Source organism: Ambystoma mexicanum, chromosome 4p (assembly GCF_040938575.1).
Source record: "Ambystoma mexicanum isolate Mex_15411 chromosome 4p, UKY_AmexF1_1, whole genome shotgun sequence".
Classification (NCBI taxonomy): Eukaryota; Metazoa; Chordata; class Amphibia; order Caudata; family Ambystomatidae; genus Ambystoma; species Ambystoma mexicanum.
The window spans coordinates 290,072,709-290,092,711 of NC_090927.1; the positions used below are offsets into that span (position 1 = coordinate 290,072,709).

The window sequence follows — 20,003 nt, forward strand, 5'->3', positions numbered from 1 at the left end:
AATAGCATCAATTCCTCGGCAAGAATAAACATGCTGTGGATATTGCTTTGTCATATCACCTTGCAGTCTAATACACATTTTTTATGATATGGCATGGTGTACAAAGATGGTAACCCCACCACTTCTGATCCAGAGAGGGGCATGCTTTGGGGTCAAGCAGTTGATTGAAACCAACGGCTCTTGTTAAGAAGGATCATGAGTCACATTAGTTCACTTAATTTATGTTTGATGCATGTAGCACTTTGGGGCTCTGAAAAAATTTGGGCACATGCAGGAATTGTTTTGAAGTTACATTGTGGCTACGAGATATATTTTTTTATTTTGAAGAATTATATATATATTATATTTTTTTCATAAGAATCTATACTTGATATGCTTTCAATACATTGCGACAATCATGACATTTTAGTGAGATATGCGTCCTTTGTTTTGTTGTTCCTATTTTGTCCACCTGACGATGATCAATCACTGATCGAAACATGTACATGTCATGGCTGTTACACAAAATGTCGCCATATTACAATGGTTTGAAATGGTTTGAAATGGAGCTACATACAATTATGCAAAATCATTACAAAACAGAAGAAAACATTGAAATATATGTAAAATAATTTGTCACTGATGGTGTAGGACGCGTTGCTACTGGTATTATCGATCAGTGGATGTAAGATAGAGACCTGTCCATAATTCTCTCCTGCCTGGAAACACTTGTGTATAGGCGCGTTATAAATGCCGTATCATATCATAAGATTTATAAAAACAGGGGTGCTTCTGTAACTGACCCAGAAAGAATCCAGAAATAAAGTGGGTGGTGGCTACTCCAAGAAGGTGGCGGGTACTGCTATAACTTAGTGCTCTGCGTTTCTTGTGGAAAAATATGTGTCTAATGTTCTTATAGAAGTTGAGTAGAGATACACGTTCGTTATGGTTTATGTTGCTTAGTTTTCTCAAAAATACTGACATCGCAATAGATATACATGTATAAAAAAAGGATGAAACATTTTTTTTATCAGATGTACAATGTACTGATATAAACATTCTTTACATCAGCATAAATGCCAAAGCACTACCGTATTAGGTTAAGTTGTGACCGGAAGAAGTCAGTGTTACCATCCTGTGTCTTTTCCCTGTCCCTACTTTAAGGCGCGCCCTCAACCATGAAACAGGCAACATTCTTGCTTCTGTTAGAAGAAAACAAAATGCCCACGATGACTGTCATGCCCTTACGATCCCCACTATCTCACGACACCATTCTTTTTCTGTCAGGCTCGCAAGCTGGTGCTCAGGAATTTAGGGCTTGGATGGCTGGTGCCCACTGAGATAGTGCCATCTTAACTTATAAGGAAAAGTCCCTCTGCCATGCTCGACTGGCCTAATTTGTGTGTACCTCCAAATCCAGGGTTGCCAGGTTGTAGTGGACCTTGCACTTTCATCCCAACTAAGCTGCCGGATGCTGTGCAGCTCAGGTGGGGCCACAAGGGAGACAGTCCTGCAGAGTAGGTCCCAAGTACAGCCCGCACTCCAACAGTCAATTTTGAAATACCAGGAACATTTGTGCCGAAATATGTGACGTATGATGAGCAAATAAACCAGCAGAGAGCCGCAGTGGGGCTCTGCCCAGTACCCATCAGAATAACAATGCCTATTGAAGTGCTAATGCCAAGGAAACCATGGACAGTAAGGTACCCATTGAGAAAATCATATCAACAAATGAAACGAAATGAAGATCGTCTAAGTACAGTCCCTGAAGAAGCCAAAAAGGTCTTAATGGAAGACGAATGGTGACGACACGAGAACCCGTACTGACTCACATATAGAAGAAATGACGACCAGAGAATGACTTAAAAAGACGAAAGGTCATGAGCAAGGAACATCGTTGACCAAAAGTGAAAAGACGATGTCAAATGTAAGAATCTTAAGCTGCAAGCATGATGAAGGTATTCAACCAGTTTACGCTTGTACATATGCTTGGAACCGCAAGAAAGCTAAGAAAATCATGCGGCTTGCTATGCTTAGTAGAAAGATAGTGCGGCAAGCACCAACTATACATATCTACCTCAACCGAAGCACGATATATAAATATAGTTCCACTTTACACAAGAAGCAGAATTAACCAAAGGTTACTAAAGGCCACACGAGGAGTGCTTAATATTTAGCAAAATCGAGAGAATAAGTGTCAGAAACGAAACTCAGCAGAGGAAAATCATGCCAAGAAAGCCAATTTTGTATCAGTAGAATAGACGAACAGTAGCTACAATTAATTGAAGCTAAGAACAGAATATCCTGCTTCAGAAAGGTCAAGATAAGAAACTGGAGGCAGGTGATGGGTGAAACGAAAATCAAGTACACAAATTAAATGAAAAAGAGGCTAATTCACGGTGTCTGACTCACGTGACCAGCCAAGCGAGAAGAAGCGAGACTTTCACACCTACGCATGGCAGTGGGCCTGGCAAAGTGAGCAGAACTTTTCCAGGCAGGAGATGCAGTCTCAAGGCCAACCACAGGGAAATAATTGACACATGGCCACTAAAGTGATGACTGATTGTAACAATTATTGGAGAAAGTTCGGGGAGCTAAGGGGCACCCTGCACCTGGATGACCATTCTGCGTGCTGCTAGGCAAAATGGAAAAGTATGAGTGGAGTTGGCGCCAATCCAATCATAGTGGACCAAGTAATCTAGGGTCCTATAGATAGTAGAACCAATGGGTCGTTGTACTTTTAGTGACGTCTACAACAGCCATTTTAAGGGAAGGGCTTAGATGCCCCACCTGACAGTGTTTACCCAATCCCCTTACTCCGTTACCATATACAGATATAGTACCTATATTAAAGTTACCTTTCCTGAACCAATAGAATTGCATGCCAACATTTAAGCGTTAAAACGTCAGTGATGATGAGTTTTCAGTATAAATTATGTGTTTTTATGAAGTTCGTTGGAGTTGTGAAGCGAGAGAGAAGATCACGCATCCGCTGATATTCATGAGACTCCCCGTTTTTTGTACTTGTCTTTAAACGGACTCCTTTTGCCAAACCATTGAGTTGTCATTATTGATTTGGTGTTGGAGTATTAATCTGCACCCCCATCCATCTCAAGGGTGCTGCTATCTTATCTTAAAGTGCTTCTGGGCAAACCCCAACTCTATAGGCCGGTTGGGGGTCCTGGAGTACACTTGGTAGTAGAGATCGGATGGTTATTGATTATCGATTAGATAAGACACCCATGGACCGTCGACATAAAGTAACTCTAGGTCCTCAGCAATATCACAAGTCCTTTGCCATCCGGCTGAGTAGACCGTGAATCTGCTGCTATCTTATCTTAAAGTGCTTCTGGGCAAACCCCAACTCTATGGGCCGGTTGGGGGTCCTGGAGTACACTTGGTAGTAGAGATCGGATGGTTATTGATTATCGATTAGATAAGACACCCATGGACCGTCGACATAAAGTAACTCTAGGTCCTCAGCAATATCACAAGTCCTTTGCCATCCGGCTGAGTAGACCGTGAAGATCCCCGTAGACAGAGGGTAGAGTAAAAAATAGAATCTGCAGACAGAGGTCTGAAGCGACCTGTGTTTCTCCAAGTAACCACTTCCCACTCCTATGGGCAGCTGAGCGGGTGAACGGCAGGAGAGGCGGTGACGAAGGCGGTGATCTCGAGCATCCAGAGAGGAAACATGCGAACGGTGAGTGAAAAAGACTAACAGGCCGATTCATGGAATTAATGTGCGCCGAAAAAACGGTGCACGCGTGCGAAAACGTGCGATTCGCAGTGAAATAGCGAAAATCGCAGTGCAAGTGCGATTATCGCACAGAAAACATCGCACATCTATTCATGGAAGTCCGTGCACGCGCAAAATGTGGGATGTGTGCTGAAAAAGTGCGCGGCGCACGCTGGCACACGCTGGCGCACAGGTCATCGAACGCCGTGCGATAAGGCCACAGCGAATTCGCACATAGCGCGGCGCACATAACAAAAGTAGGCGTAACACGGGGCGTTACACGCAGAATGGGGAACAACTCGTGAAAATGTGGGCGTCACGGGGGAAGTACAGGAGGCAAGTGTGCAGAACGCCCACACGCTCGCCTACAACAAGTATTCATGGAATCGAATAGTGAAAAACAGCGCACGGCCAAAGACGCGCACAGGCCCATACATGTCCACCACACGAAAGCAGGCGGTAGCGTCCCTGGCAGGAAAAAAATGTGCGCCAAAGTTCTACACGCGCGAGAAGTTCCACACGCGATCGGGCCTGGGGGAGCGTGTGCGTGTATCTCAGAGGTGCGCGAGAAGTCCCACATGCGATCGGGCCTGGGGGAGCGTGTGCGTGTATCTCAGAGGTGCACGAGAAGTCCCACACGCGATCAGGCCTGGGGGAGCGTGTGCATGTATCTCAGAGGTGCGCGAGAAGTCCCACACGCAATCGGGCCTGGGGGAGCGCGTGCGTGTATTCCAGAGGTGCGCAAGAAGTTTCACATGCGATCGGGCCTGGGGGAGCGTGTGCGTGTATTTCAGAGGTGCATGAGAAGTTTCACACGCGATTGGGCCTGGGGGAGCGTGTGCGTGTATTTCAGAGGTGCGCGAGAAGTTTCACATGTGATCGGGCCTGTGGGAGCGTGTGCGTGTATTTCAGAGGTGCGCGAGAAGTTTCACACGCGATTGGCCTGGGCGCATGTATTTCAGGGGTGCGCGAGAAGTTCCACACGCGATTGGCCTGGGCGCGTGTATTTCAGGGGTGCGCGAGAACTTCCACACGCGATTGGCCTGGGCGCGTGTATTTCAGAGGTGCGCGAGAAGTTCCACACGCGATCGGGCCTGGGGGAGCGTGTGCGTGTATTTCAGAGGTGCGCGAGAAGTTTCACACGCAATCGGGCCTGGGGGAGCGTGTGCGTGTATTCCAGAGGTGCGCAAGAAGTTTCACATGCGATCGGGCCTGGGGGAGCGTGTGCGTGTATTTCAGAGGTGCGCGAGAAGTTTCACACGCGATCGGGCCTGGGGGAGCGTGTGCGTGTATTTCAGAGGTGCGCGAGAAGTTTCACACGCGATTGGCCTGGGCGCATGTATTTCAGGGGTGCGCGAGAAGTTCCACACGCGATTGGCCTGGGCGCATGTATTTCAGGGGTGCGCGAGAAGTTCCACACGCGATTGGCCTGGGCGCGTGTATTTCAGGGGTGCGCGAGAAGTTCCACACGCGATTGGCCTGGGCGCGTGTATTTCAGAGGTGCGCGAGTAGTTCCACACGCGATCGGGCCTGCGGGAGCGTGTGCGTGTATTCCAGAGGTGCGCGAGAAGTTTCACACGCGATCGGGCCTGGGGGAGCGTGTGCGCGTATTTCAGAGGTGTGCGAGAAGTTCCACACGCGATCGGGCCTGGGGGAGCGTGTGCGTGTATTTCAGAGGTGCGCGAGAAGTTTCACACGCGATCGGGCCTGGGGGAGCGTGTGCGTGTATTTCAGAGGTGCGCGAGAAGTTTCACACGCGATTGGCCTGGGCGCGTGTATTGCAGAGGTGCGCGAGAAGTTCCACACGCGATCGGGCCTGGGGGCGCGTGTGCGTGTATTTCAGAGGTGCGCGAGAAGTTTCACACGCGATTGGCCTGGGCGCACGTATTTCAGGGGTGCGCGAGAAGTTCCACACGCGATTGGCCTGGGCGCGTGTATTTCAGAGGTGCGTGAGAAGTTCCACACGCGATCGCGCCTGGGGGAGCGTGTGCGTGTATTTCAGAGGTGCGTGAGAAGTTTCACACGCGATTGGCACGGGCGCGTGTATTTCCAGGGGTGCGCGAGAAGTTCCACACGCGATTGGCCTGGGCGAGTGTATTTCAGAGGTGCGCGAGAAGTTTCACACGCGATTGGCCTGGGCGCGTGTATTTCAGGGGTGCGTGAGAAGTTCCACACGCGATTGGCCTGGGCGCATGTATTTCAGAGGTGCGCGAGAAGTTTCACACGCGATTGGCCTGGGCGCGTGTATTTCAGGGGTGCGCGAGAAGTTCCACACGCGATTGGCCTGGGCGCGTGTATTTCAGGGGTGCGCGAGAAGTTCCACACGCGATTGGCCTGGGCGCGTGTATTTCAGAGGTGTGCGAGAAGTTCCACACGCGATTGGCCTGGGCGCGTGTATTTCAGGGGTGCGCGAGAAGTTCCACACGTGATTGGCCTGGACGTGTGTATTTCAGAGGTGCGTGAGAAGTTCCACACGCAATTGGCCTGGTTGCGTGTATTTCAGGGGTGCGCGAGAAGTTCCACACGCGATTGGCCTGTGTACGCGATTCCATTGGACCAAAGGCCCTGACAGCGCAGGCGCGTCTGTGACGTGACATGCGCGGGCGTGTCCCTGTACCCGGGGGAATGTTACAAGACCAAAAACTGCACATCCGAGTGTCAGCCTGCGTAATTGGAGGATAGTGCCTCAGTGCGTATACGCAGAAGTGACGTAGGACGTGTGGTGCGGTTTAAAAGGTATGTGTAGTACGTCATTTCCTTGTACGTGCTTCTCGTGGAGAGCGAGTGGGTGAAATCTGTACTTCTTGTCGGTTCACACGCGATTTACTTCACAGCGTTTCTAGTCCGTACTCCCTGTTACCTCTGTCAGTATTTTTCTGATTTTCTCTTCGACCTGTTTCCTCAAACAGCGTTGACTTCTCCTTTGGTCCTGTCTCCTCAGACAGTGTACAAATCTTTTTTTGGCGGGGTTGTTGCCAACGCGCACACGCGCATATTTTTCACGCTCTTTTCCCAGGCAGACGGTGAGTCGCGCACGTATTTACCAACTGTGCTAGCCCCGTGTGTAGCGTACCCCTTCAGAGGTCATTGTAGGCTGCGTGTGACACGCATGCGTTCATTTTTGTGTTTCTGGGTGCCACAGCGTAGTGCAGGTTCCTTTTCCCACGCACGTGGTCTACGAGGGGTCGCGTGCACGTCATTTTCTGTTTTGGGGGTGCCTGTGCATTGCGTGACCCGTCATCTTTCCCCAGGGGTTCCATACAGCCTTGCTAGAGCACTTGGGTATGAATTTCATCTAGTACCCTACCCCTTTGACTCCCAATTGCCCAGGACAATTGTCCACTGCAACTCCCATACGCACAACTCCATCAGTGCCATGGCTGGGAGGCGGGCAAATGGTAAGGGTGGCAAAGGTGGCCATGCCTCAAGAGGTGGGCGTGGTGGGCACGGTAGGGGACGTGGCCAGGATTTGCAGACTACCCCTAGCCCCCCACGTGTGGAGGACCAGTCAGGGACACACATCCCCCCCCCATGGTTGAGGGAAACGTGGCTGACACCATCCCTGCTCAGCCCTTGTTGGACCGGCCCGTTGTGGCACCTGACCTAGCACAGGGTGACTCCCAGGCTGACTTCCAGGTTGCCAAGTCTAGGCCACGGGTGGCGGCGCAAGCCAGTGTCACCAGGCCACGTGGTACAGGGGCAGCCATGTCATCTGCTGCCCCGAGTAGGTGGGGTGGGGAGGCTGCAGGGGCAGCTGCAGCTCCGTCCACCCCAGCTCTGACTCTCCCAGCCAGGACAGTGTTGGTCCCGGTACATCAGACTGAGGTTCCCCCTGCCATCATCACACTTCAGCTAATGCCTGCAGAAAGTCATGTGGTCAGTGTGCCATTGCACACTACTACTACACAGTCCACCGGTGCTCCTGCCTCTAGTGTCTAGAGCGGCATAGGGCACTCCGGATCCCCACCACCCACAAAAAGAAAGAGGAAGAATGCTCGTCCAGTACAGGCTGATGACCCCGACACTGCTACACGGTCCGGCACGCCAAGGAAGCCTAGCTTCAATGATGCTGAACTGGATGCACTTGTGCAGTATGTGTCCGAACATGATGCCGAAATGTTGGTCACTTCAGGGTGTAGGATTACACCTGCTCGACGTCAGGCACACTGGCAGTCCATCGCGGACAGCATAAGTGCCCTTGGGTTTATGAGGCGCACAGCTGTTGAGTGCTACAAGCGCTGGAACGACCTTAAGCGTAGGGCAAAGAAAAAGCTGGCCTCAAGTCATGCCGCAACTCTGGTGACCAGAGGTGGGTCCCCACAAGAGGACATTGAACTCACTCTACATGAGCATGTTGCTGGGACATACGTCACAAAGGAGCAGATCCAAGGTGTGGGAGAACGGCCAGATTACGAGGCATTGTCTGGTGAGTGCACATGCATGTGTGTGTGATCCATGTGTATGTTGTTTGTGGGAGGGGTTCTGGTTGAGTGCCAGGTCAGGGTGTGTGTGCCTGAGTGTTTTGGGCCACCCATGTGTTTCATCCAATGCATTCGGCGCCCCGGGATTTGGGTATTAAAGTATCCCTTCTGCCCACAGTAGGCATTTTGAACTACATCATGCCAGTTGCCCTTGAAGTGGCATCTTGCTACAACATTGTTCCATATTTAGCTGTGTTCACCCAGGCTGATTGTAGAAATTGACCTGGTTCTACTGCGCATCACTCTGCCCTATTGTCACATATATGACATGCCTATGGTACATGCCATCTGTGTGATGGCATGTGTCATGTATGTGTATTGGACATGCCACTCACAGGCCAATGTGTGATGGCACTGCTAGCCAGCATGCAGCTAATGTGTTGCTCTCCCATCTTGGTGTCATCAGTGTCTGACATTTTCCTCCCCTTCCAACTCATGGACAGTGCATGCATGGGAGGGTTATAGTCATGTGGGACATGTGTAAATCAAGTACTGGTACTGTAGCTTGTTTGGCCTAATAGCGTGCCATGGTGCTAATGCCTGTTTCCATTTTTTGTCTTTCATGTTTTTGCAGAGGATGACGCACCTGATGCTGTTGAGGGAGAGGAGATGGTGCAGGCCCAGGAGGGATCTGAAGCATGACCAGGCACCAGTGGGGGACGTGGTTTGGTGGTGGGGGAGAACCCTCTCTTGCTGCAGGCCATACTGTCCAGGGGTGTCCCTGGCTGCACCTCCCCAGAACTCTTTTCAGGTGTTGATTCGGATGAGACCTATGTGGATTCGCAGGTATGTGTTCATGGAAGGGATACTGTTCTGTCCGACCCACCTGCACCAGGGGTAGAGCCCACTATGGGGATGTCAGTGTTGGTAGGTGCGCCTGTGGTGGTTACGGATGCAGGGCCACACTCCGCAACATCTGATCCTGTTCCTGGGCCAGCAGTTCAGAGGGGAAATGCAGTCCTGCAGCCTCAGGCAGTGCCGACACAGCAAGGCGCAGTTCGCCTTGCCCCAGACAGGTGTGGTGCCCGCCAACGCGGTGGCCGTCCGCCACCGGGCAATACCGCATGGGAGCAATCCATATACGGTATGGCCAACCAACAGGCAGCATCATCAGAAATGATTGCTCAAGCCATGGAGAGGGTGGCCACTTCCATTGTCCCCCCAGAAAGGCAGATGGAGCTACTACAGCAGGCAACAGACTCCATTTGCCAATCAGTCAGGGAGGACATGTTGGCGTCCAACAGGTACAGACAGGCGGCCCTGGACAATCTGAGGGAATCAATTTCTCTAGATGCCCAGGGACAGAGGGAAGCCCTGAGGGGAGAGGTCCGGCACCTCAGGCAGACTCTTGTGGACCTTGAGGCTTCCACTGTCACCAGGACGGAACAGCTGCTGGAGCGCGTCACCCATACGCTCTCAGCAGAGATGCAGGCAACTCGGGCAGAGGCCCGGGCAACTCGGGCGGAGGTCCGGGCAACACGTCGGGTGTTGCATGGGGATCTCCGCACCATATCCCTCCAGAACGAGGCCTTCCACACCCGCATGCTTGCTGCCATGGAGGACCAAACTAGGGCTTGCGTGGGCTGCCTCCCATAGCACCACCACCTCCTGTGGCAGCAGCAGCAGAGGTTGAGGAGAGCGAATCCAGCAGTGAATCTCCCACAATTTAGTAGCCGTGCAGGCCATGAGCCCATGGAGGTGTTTTTTTTCCCCAACATTCACGCAGGTGGCTGTTGGTGGGCCCCCTGTCCTCGGACCTCCTGGGTGGCCTCCCCCACACCCCCTGGCCCACACATGGCCATTTTTGATTTTTGATTTTTTGTTGCAGTGTGTTGCCTTGTGTGGCTCCCGTGGGCATCCACTTTATTCCGGCTGGGCACATGCAGGCTTGTCCTGAGTTTGGGTTAGATGCTTGGGTTCGTGAGACACACACCCCTCCTGCTTCCCGTTTCCATGGGCTTGCAAAGGGTGTGCCCAAGTGACAGTGACTTACACAGTAACGTTGGACTCCCACAACATGTGTGGGCAGTCTGTAGTCAATGCTGTGTATACATTCCTAGTGCATATTGTTGTTGTATTGTGCACTGCATGGTGTATTGATGTGTGCTTGTGCATCCATGTCTCCCTCCTAATTTGCAGGTTCATTCCTCATGTCTTCACAAGGCCGTCCACTTTGGAGATGGAGCTCATGTTGTGAGCAGTGGACTTCCAGATGTGCGTGGCAACAACACTGTACAGTTGGAGGTGGTGGATGTGCTGGCATTCTCATGTTGTAAGACTACGTATCCTTTGCCTTAGTACTGTCATGTTTATGCTATGTCGATTGTATTGTGGTAAGTATTTGGTCATGTGTGTTGTTGTTTCTACATTTATGTGGGAATATTGTGTGTGGCCAGTTTCCATTAGGGACACTGTACTTTGTGCTCTCACATGGCATGTCATGCCATGGTGTGTTGGGTGGCGGTGCTGGGGAGGGGTTGGGTGACATGGCACTGTTGTCATGTTGTGTCTTGCAAGGGAGTAATGATTTCAGCAGCATAGAAGTGTGTCTTTTGAACACAGCATTGGTGGTGTTTGTGTAGGTAGGGAAGCACACAAAGGAACACTTCCAGATGTACAATCTCAGGCTGGTATGGTTGTGACAGTTGACTGTCCATTGACACATCATAATTGTCAGTTACAATCATAATTGATTGTCAGCTGGTATGTGCCAGGGCTGTGTGCACTCCACAGGGGTGTGATTTTATGTGAAGTAATTAGCCACGAGCTGCGTACGGGCTGCCTTACCCTGTGCCCTTTCCCCTCCCATGCGCAGTGGGCATGCATGTGGTTGGGGATGTGGGGGCACCACCATGTCCACGGCCAGGCCCCAGCGTGTTGCAACGTTGTGCAGGAAACATGCTGCCACTATGATCCTGCACACTACTGGGGGAGCGTATAACAGCTGCCCGCCAGAACGGTCAAGGGAGTGGAAGCGTGACTTGAGCACTCCGAATGTGCGCTCCACGATGCCCCGGGTTGCAATGTGGGCTGTGTTGTATCTTACCTGGGCTTGCGTGGTGGGGTTCCGAATTGGCGTCATCATGTGGGTGCTGAGACGGTAGGCACTGTCCCCTGGGGAGGTGGTGATGGGTATCATTAGTGGGGTTGTGACATTACTCAGTATCTGACATGCATGCGTGCGCAGTGGCATTTATACTCACCGAGCAGCCATGTATCGCCATGCCACCCAGCTTCTATGTCCCGGTTTAGGGTAGATATTCTGTAGATGAAACTGTCGTGGGTGGAGCCTGGATAGTTGGCGTATACTGAGGTGATGATTCCCTTGGCATCACATACTACCTGGGCGTTGATGGAATGCCAGTGCTTGTGGTTTCTATAGATGTGCTCAGTTGCCCTGGGGGGACGTAGAGCCACATGGGTGCAATCAATGGCACCTAGCACTTTGGGGAATTGTGCCACCCTGTAGAAATCCTGGGCGACAGCCTGCCTTTCTGCAGGTGTTCTGGGCAGGTATATGTGCCTGCGGACTGATGGGTGTGCAGTGATGATGGCCAAGACCTTCTGTAGGCAGCGTGACTGCGTGGCCTGTGACACCCCCCCACTATGGCACTTGTCCGCTGAAATGATCATGTGGCCAAGAAGTGCAGTACATTGAGGACCTTCTCCAGGGGGCTGAGTGCTTGGGAGCACAGGGTGGTTGATGTGAGGTCATCCTCCCACTCACTGACCAGGTCCAGTATTATGTGAGGTGGAAACCTGTACCTCCCATACACATGGTCATCAGGCATCCCAAAAAGGCTGGTTCTGGGTGTAAAAATTCTGGCCCGGACTATCCTCGTCCTCCTCCTGCGGTATCCCACGGCCACTGCTGCTAGGAACGGTATGTTGATCCTGGCGTCTGAGCTTCTTTGTTGTTTGCGTGCCCTTTTATGCTGTGCGGGTGGACGTATGCCTACTTCCTGCTGGCGTACGTGTTTCCGGATTGGCCACGTTCGATTCCATGAATACGTGTTGTAGGCGAGCGTGTAAAACTTCCCGCGCAGCCCTGGAATACCCGCACCCAGCCCAATCGTGTGTGGAACTTCTCACGCACCCCTGAAATACACGTACCCTGCTCCCCCAGGCCCGATCGCATGTAAAACCACCCGCGAGCCCCTGAAATACACGTACCCCGCTCCCCCAGGCCCGATCGCGTGTGAAACTTCTCGAGCACCTCTGAACTACACGCGCCCAGGCAAATCGCGTGTGGAACTTCTCACGCACCCCTGAAATACACGCACACACTCCCCCAGGCCCGATCGCGTGTGGAACTTCTCGCGCACCTCTGAAATACACGCGCCCAGGCCAATCGCGTGTGGAACTTCTCGCGCACCTCTGAAATACACGCACACGCTCCCCCAGGCCCGATCGCGTGTGGAACTTCTCGCGCACCTCTGAACTACACGCGCCCGGGCCAATCGCGTGTGGAACTTCTCGCGCACCCCTGAAATACACGCACACGCTCCCCCAGGCCCGATCGCGTGTGGAACTTCTTGCGCACCTCTGAAATACACGCGCCCAGGCCAATCGCGTGTGGAACTTCTCACGCACCTCTGAAATACACGCACACGTTCCCCCAGGCCCGATCGCGTGTGGAACTTCTCGCGCACCCCTGAAATACACGCGCCCAGGCCATTCGCATGTGGAACTTCTCGCGCACCCCTGAAATACACACGCCCAGGCCATTCGCGTGTGGAACTTCTCGCGCACCCCTGAATTACACGCGCCCAGGCCATTCACATGTGGAATTTCTCGCGCACCCCTGAACTACACGCGCCCAGGACAATCGCGTGTGGAACTTCTCGCGCACCTCTGAATTACACGCACACGCTCCCCCAGGCCCTATCGCGTGTGGAACTTCTCCCGCACCCCTGAAATACACGCGCCCAGGCCATTCGCGTGTGGAACTTCTCACGCACCCCTGAATTACACGCGCACACTCCCCCAGACCGTATCGCGTGTGGAACTTCTCGCGCACCCCTGAAATACACACACACGCTCCCCCAGGCCCGATCGCGTGTGGAACTTCTCGCGCACCTCTGAACTACACGCGCCCAGGCCAATCGCGTGTGGAACTTCTCGCGCACCCCTGAAATACACACGCTCAGGCCATTCGTGTGTGGAACTTCTCGCACACCCCTGAAATACACGCACCCAGGCCATTCGCGTATTGAACTTCTCGTGCACCCCTGAAATACACACACACGCTCCCCCAGGCCAGATCGCGTGTGAAACTTCTCGCGCACGCGTGTTCCCGAAACCTGTAATACGCGTTCCCCGCTTTGCGTTTGCTGTTTGCCAGTCCGGTAAACTGGTACAGGGTTGGCGCAGCCCTTTGCGATGGTTTTGCGATCTTGATGGCTTTTCCTTGCGCGAGGGCGTTCTTGGGGGCGTAACTGGCGCTGCTGCAGGGTCGCTGCGCCACTCTGCGCCACATCTGCTTTTGGAGGCGAGAATCCATGAATACGCTGTGCGCGGAAATTGATTTTATCACACGCGGCTGGCGCAGACATTCGCACGGGCACGCTGTTCGCCAGCCGCGTGCGACACTTTTGTGAGGAATTCCATGAATCGGCCTGTAAATGCTTTGGCAAAAAGTGCATGCCTTAGAACAAGTAAGGGAAAGATAACGGAGGGTAGCGGGAAAACAAAATATAGTCTGAAGTAGCGTAGAAAGTATATATATATATATATATGGGGAAGGAAGTGACTCAAATGGTGACTAAGTAGCAAAAAAGGATACCGGAGAGGACACCCGAGAAGAGAGAGTATACCGGGGGGGGGGGACACCGAAGAAGAGAAAGGATTCACCTAATTCCTGCGCGTTAATTTAGCAGCTAGAAGAAACTTGCATCCATAGTCCTGAATAAAAGAGGAACAAATAGGTCACCACAGCGGTTAAAGATGCTTGTGAAAGGGATTACTTTACACTCCATGTCAGGGTAATATTACAGGCAAAGGTCTGTGTAACCAGCTGGAGTTTGTCTAGTCTATGAACGTCTGTTTTACGTGCTATTTGTTGTGAAGTCATAGGACACATTTTTTCCTTTGAGGAACTAGCATAAAAAAAATTGCGCGATTTGATTCTTGAACTATTGTAGAATACAACCTGATGTTTATTGAGTAAAATAGAAGATATAAAGGTTTGTGGAAAAACGGGATTGGAGCTTTCAACGACTGGTGCTCGCTCATAATGTTGAAAGTGTTTAAATAACAAAAGACATAACAAGTGTTATATAAAGAGAAAGTGAACAGATTTAAATATGGAAGACATGATATCATTAGTACATCTGTGCAAACAGTTGCCAAAACATGCACCTAAGCTGAAAAAGTACAGTGCAGAATGGGTTAAAGGAACCGCAAACAAGATGTTTATGCCATGGCCCCAAGGTGGATCGTTATCTAAAACAGTCCTACAGCACATGACGACATATTTGCATGCCACATACACAGACAAAAAGTTAGACAAATGCCTATCTACTCTAGAGTTGTGGGAAATGTACCAACAGGATAAGGAGCAGGAGCTACCATTAGATTGGATTCTTAACGTATGTACAGAGGGGGGTGAGACGCCCTCAACATCACCCGCCCCATTTGAAATGAAAATTGAAGACAGTAAGGACGAAGGGTTATACCCGCTAAGAGAACTTAAAGCAGCCACAGGGTATAGCAACCCGTCATATGAGTCACCTACGCAAAGTAGTGATGAAAATCTAGACAAGGATAAAGATAGAGATATCACCTTCAAAGTCCCGAGGGACAAAGAGAGACGCGAAAAGTACATCTCTTGACACAGAGAGAGAAGGCAAAAGATGGAAAGGAAATGAGGAAAGAACTGATAAGATAGCATTCACACAAAACGAATGGATGGGAGGGCAGGTTTTATTGAAACTCGATGGTAAAGGCATAGATAACGTGAAACAAAAAGAAAAGCTAGATGACTTACAGAGAAAAGAGAAGGACAAAGAAAAAGGATTGAGAGACAAAAGAATAAGGAAAAAACATAGGCAGAGATAAGAACAGTTATATCGCGAAGACCAAGAAAGGCAAGGCGATCGTAAACAGAGAGCAGCCAATGATCAGGACAGACAGGAGCAGCGAAGGATAGAGGAAGAACAATGGGATGAGGAAATCCGAAGGGCAAATGAATGTAGAGACGCAAAGAAAGAGGAAGAAGATAGGGTCAGAGAAGAAGCAAGGAAACGTAGAGAATTTGATGACGATGTAGAACGTAAGCGAAGACAGAGAGCACACGATCTTGAATATCTGGAAAGGGAGGTTAAAAAACCTGAGCCAGTAGTAGATTGGGAAGATATAGAAGAATTATTTCCTGAGTACGATTCAGCACCAGGCATGTCTAAGGCAAATATTGAGGATGCTTCAACACCAGAAGCATCGGAGAGACGATCAATAGAATATATGAACTGTCCCTAGATAGGTAGAAATCAGTAGGAACAAAGAGTATGCAAAAAGTTGCACGAGTTGGGCACAGACAATGTCTGACACCGAAAGAGAGGAGAATGAGGAAAAGGAGGAAGAGAGGAGATGCAAAAAATGATTCTCAGGAGGGAAAGGGATAAGATGGTTAGATTCTACTGGGTCTACACCAAGGGTATCAGAATCAGCCCCACAGTCAGACCGACACAAAGAAGTATCTCACGGCCAGAGGTGGGTGTCTCCACCACCCTATGTGAGCTGGCTAAGGACATTGCCAGATAGGCAACAATGCATGAATATTACTCCTGCAATAGACAGAAGAACAATGAGAGAAGACAGAGAGGGCTATGCGTCCCAATTTCCGTTGCTCAAGAAAAGTGGAACGAAACCACAGTATATTCCATGGCCACACGTGGATCGGGAAAACCTGAAAAATAAGCTTCCAATGTTGACATCGGGATCCAGAAAATGGATACACGAGCTAGAAAAAATGATGGGAGGGAACACGTTAACTATAGGGGATTGCAAAGGTCTCTTAATCGCCACGCTTGGTGATAGAGCAGACGATGTGTGGACAAGGGCAGGTTACCCTGGTGTGACCACAGTTAATACCACGCATGACAGATCTACATTTAATAATTGCAGAGCCGCGGGACTGAAAGCATTACGATTGCTAAATCCGGATTCTTCTGACATGGGAACTATAATGACATGTAAAATGAAGGAGTCAGAAGACCCTTTGCTTTACATCCAGAATTTCCAAGATGCGTGGGTACTCGAGACTCAGGAATCTTGGGGGAAATCTATAACCGTGTTTTGCCATATATTATGCCAAGGGCTGCCAGATCTGGTACAGAAACAGCTCACGAAATTGGTAGGAATAGAGGCCAAACCGTGGTCTGAAATACAGTTGACCATCGCACACTATTGCAGGCTGCTGCAAGAAAAGAATTGCAAAAAAGAAGCTGCACGAAAGGGTGAAGAGGCAAAATGAGTGCAGAAGAAATTGTCAAAATATGCCCTTGAAGGGGCAATTATAACTAGCACAGACAGGTCGAGCATGCAACAGGTGAATAACCCACAATAGAATAATCGGGGCAATACTGGGTTTTACCCCAGGGGAATAGGATTTAGGGGAAGAGGATGGCAGAGTAGTCAGGGAGGTTTTCAGAGTAATCAAGGAGGCTTTCAAAACATGCAAAATGGCAATCATGATATGTCAAATGGGCAAATAATCAGACCACCGCCAGTATGTTGGTTGTGTGGGATGACAGGGCATCTAGCAGGCACATGCAGAAGTCAAGGCATGATGCAAAATACCAAGGAACAAAAGCAGGTATGGTGAATTCACCTGTGTTTTTACAGCAGGGAGGAAATGGAGTTGCACATAATCACACGGTGCAACAACAAACGCCAGGAGCGTAGCAAAGCTTACAACCCCAGAATTCGATGAGTTTTCCACAAGGACAGTCTCAACAATCGCCGATGCAACTGTCGCAGACAGTAAGTGCAGGACAGGCTGTGAACCCTGGAATAAGAAGTAACACTGGTGCTGGGGCAAGTCCATTCACACAAAATGGGCCAAAATTATATATGGACTAGGACAGCTCACTGGCAACCCTGATGTGTTCTATCCTATCAGTGACACCAGACCATCACCAGGAACCAAGGATGGATGTCGTTATAGGGGATAAAGAATATTCCTCCTTAGTTGACATGGGTGCAACACGTTTGTGTATATGAGAAGGCAAGTTTTCCTTGTCTGGCGATGCTATAAATACTCAGAGTTTCACAGGAGCTACAAGTCGTGTTCCTTTTACAGATACACTTCCAGTCACTATAGGAGAATGTGATATGAATGCACCGCTATTATATTTGCGTCAAACCCCAGTAAACATCTTGGGTCGAGATCTAATGACGTAGTTAAATATGACAATCTTGTTCATGGAGGAGGGCATAGTATGTTCAACTCCAGGAATGCACTATTTGAATGTATGCGAAATGATTAGAGCATATGCAGGACACACAGCTATGAGGGCTGTACCATTAGAGCCCGAAATATGTGCGTACAGAGTACACGTGCTAATGGTAGGGCTGCCAGGCCTTGCTGAGAAAACCATGAGGACCCCAGATGAATTTCTTTTTAGGCCAAGAATACCTATGCATGAGGAAAAGGGACTAGTATTTCCCTTGATGATACACACAGCCGCGATACAAGGGAAAATGGTTTTGTTCAATGGTTGTGATGATGAAGGCTGACAATGGTTCACAGTAATCACCATTGAAGAAGGGTACAGATTGACTGACGTCACTGATGACGATCTGTTTGACGAGCAAGCAGATAGGGGAGAAACAGCAGCTGAGGTAAACCTCACTTTTTGGGTGAAAATGATCAAAAGAGAAGGGCCTCAGAGAATGATGTTGGCACAGAACCGTCATGAGTATTTCAAGGATGACATGGCCCAGGTGCCTGTCTCAGTATGGACCACATGCCCCTATCACCTAGGCTTATTGAAAGGAGTCGGAGAAGTGAAAGTTAAACTGAAGCCAGGAGCAATTCTTCAATTCAATTTCAGCTATGATGGAGCAGGGCATCTTAGTGACGTCAGAGTCGTCAGGCAATACTGCAGTTTACCCTATCAAAAAATCAAAGGAAGGGTCTTGTTGTTTAATTCAGGATTTACACCCAATAAATGATGTTGTTGAGGTTGAGTTGCCTTTAGTCCCTAACCCGGCTACAATTCTCTGTAATATACCTGTCGAGGCAAAATATTTCATGGTGATTGACTTGAAGAATGCTGTTTTTCAATCCCATTGCACCGAGACTCGCAAGATCTGACGTCATTTATGTTCAGACAAATGTGTCTGAAAAGTATGAGGCTGCCCCAGGGGTACTGCGAGTCTCCTTCTATCTTTAACAGAGTCCTGCAGATGGACCTAAGCAATAATGCATTAGAAAATGTTGTCTTACAATATGTGGATGACGTCTTAATTTGCAGCACTACATAGGAAAGATGCAAACGCGATTCTGTTCAGCTATTGACTATCAGCCTGATTCATGGAATTATTTGTGTGTAAAATGCACATTTGCGTGCCTTTCTGCCCGAAAATCCTCATTGGAGGTATGGGGATTTTCGGGAAGAATGGGGCGCACATGTGTGTTTTACGTGCAAATAATTCCATGAATCAGTGTGTCTATTGGCTGAGAAAGGATATAAGGTTGACAAAGAGAAGTTACAATATTGCCAACAAGAAGTGCTATACATAGGTCAGCTGATCTCACATGAGGGGAAAAGAGTTACCCCAGAAAGGGCTGAAGCCATACTGAACACGGCTAAGCAACACCTGATAAAACAGATGCAGAGCTTTTTAGGCCTTTGCAATTATGTCAGGGCATGGGTCTTCGACTACAGCTCCTATACCAAACCTTTGCTACAGGCCCTAAAGAAGGCACAGGTGACGAAAGAAAAGACTGTATGATCTGAGACCATGGAGGAAGGGTTTGCTGACCTCCAGAGAGCCATTTGTACGGCACCAGTTTTAGGGATTCCAATTATGCAGAGGAATTTTACCTGTTTTCACACACGAATGGCAGCGTTATGACGGCAGTGCTCACACAGAGAACCACATTGGGGTAGACGCCCCTGGCATAGTATAGTGGAAATTTGGACCCAGTGATGAGAGGTCATTTCCCTTGCGAACAAAGTTTAGCTGCTGCAGCGTTTGCCATAGAGAAGGCTACAGCCATTGTAATGGGATGCTCAATGACATTGTACGTCGAGCACTCGCGATTTGCTATTCTAGAGAAATCAAAGGGCACACTGACATCTCAGAGAGCTTCTGCTTATGAAGTGATCATATCGAATCCATCGATTAAGATTGGGGTAAGATAGGGGTATGATGCAAGATAGTGAACCCAGCTATGTTCAAAGCAGAGCCAGTCACTGAATGAGAGCCAATACATGACTGTACAAATTATGAAGAATTCTATGCTAAAATTCCCAGAGTAAAAGAAAATGCATTGGTAGAAGGAGAAATTGTTTTTGTTGACGGTTCCTCGAGACTAGATCAAAGCGATGGACAAAGATATACAGGCACTGCTGTAATGAAACACACAGCAAATTGAGAATTCCGAGTGCTTCTTAGTGCACGATTACCATCTCATTATTCAGCACAGGCTGCAGAATTATTAGCGTTGATACTCGGGATTGAGAATCACACAGACCAGGAAGTAATGGTGTACAGCGACCGTGTCTATGTGACGTCGACAATGCACACAGGCCTGGCGCGCTGGAAAAGGAGGGGCTCCCTCCGAGTGGGAGGCG

General features: G+C 49.6%; 1 protein-coding gene across 1 annotated transcript in view; it reads right to left on the reverse strand.

The window, feature by feature from the left end:
- PTCHD4 (patched domain containing 4) overlaps positions 1-20,003 on the reverse strand; it is a 615,564-nt gene that overhangs the window by 426,699 nt on the left and 168,862 nt on the right. The window lies entirely within an intron of this gene.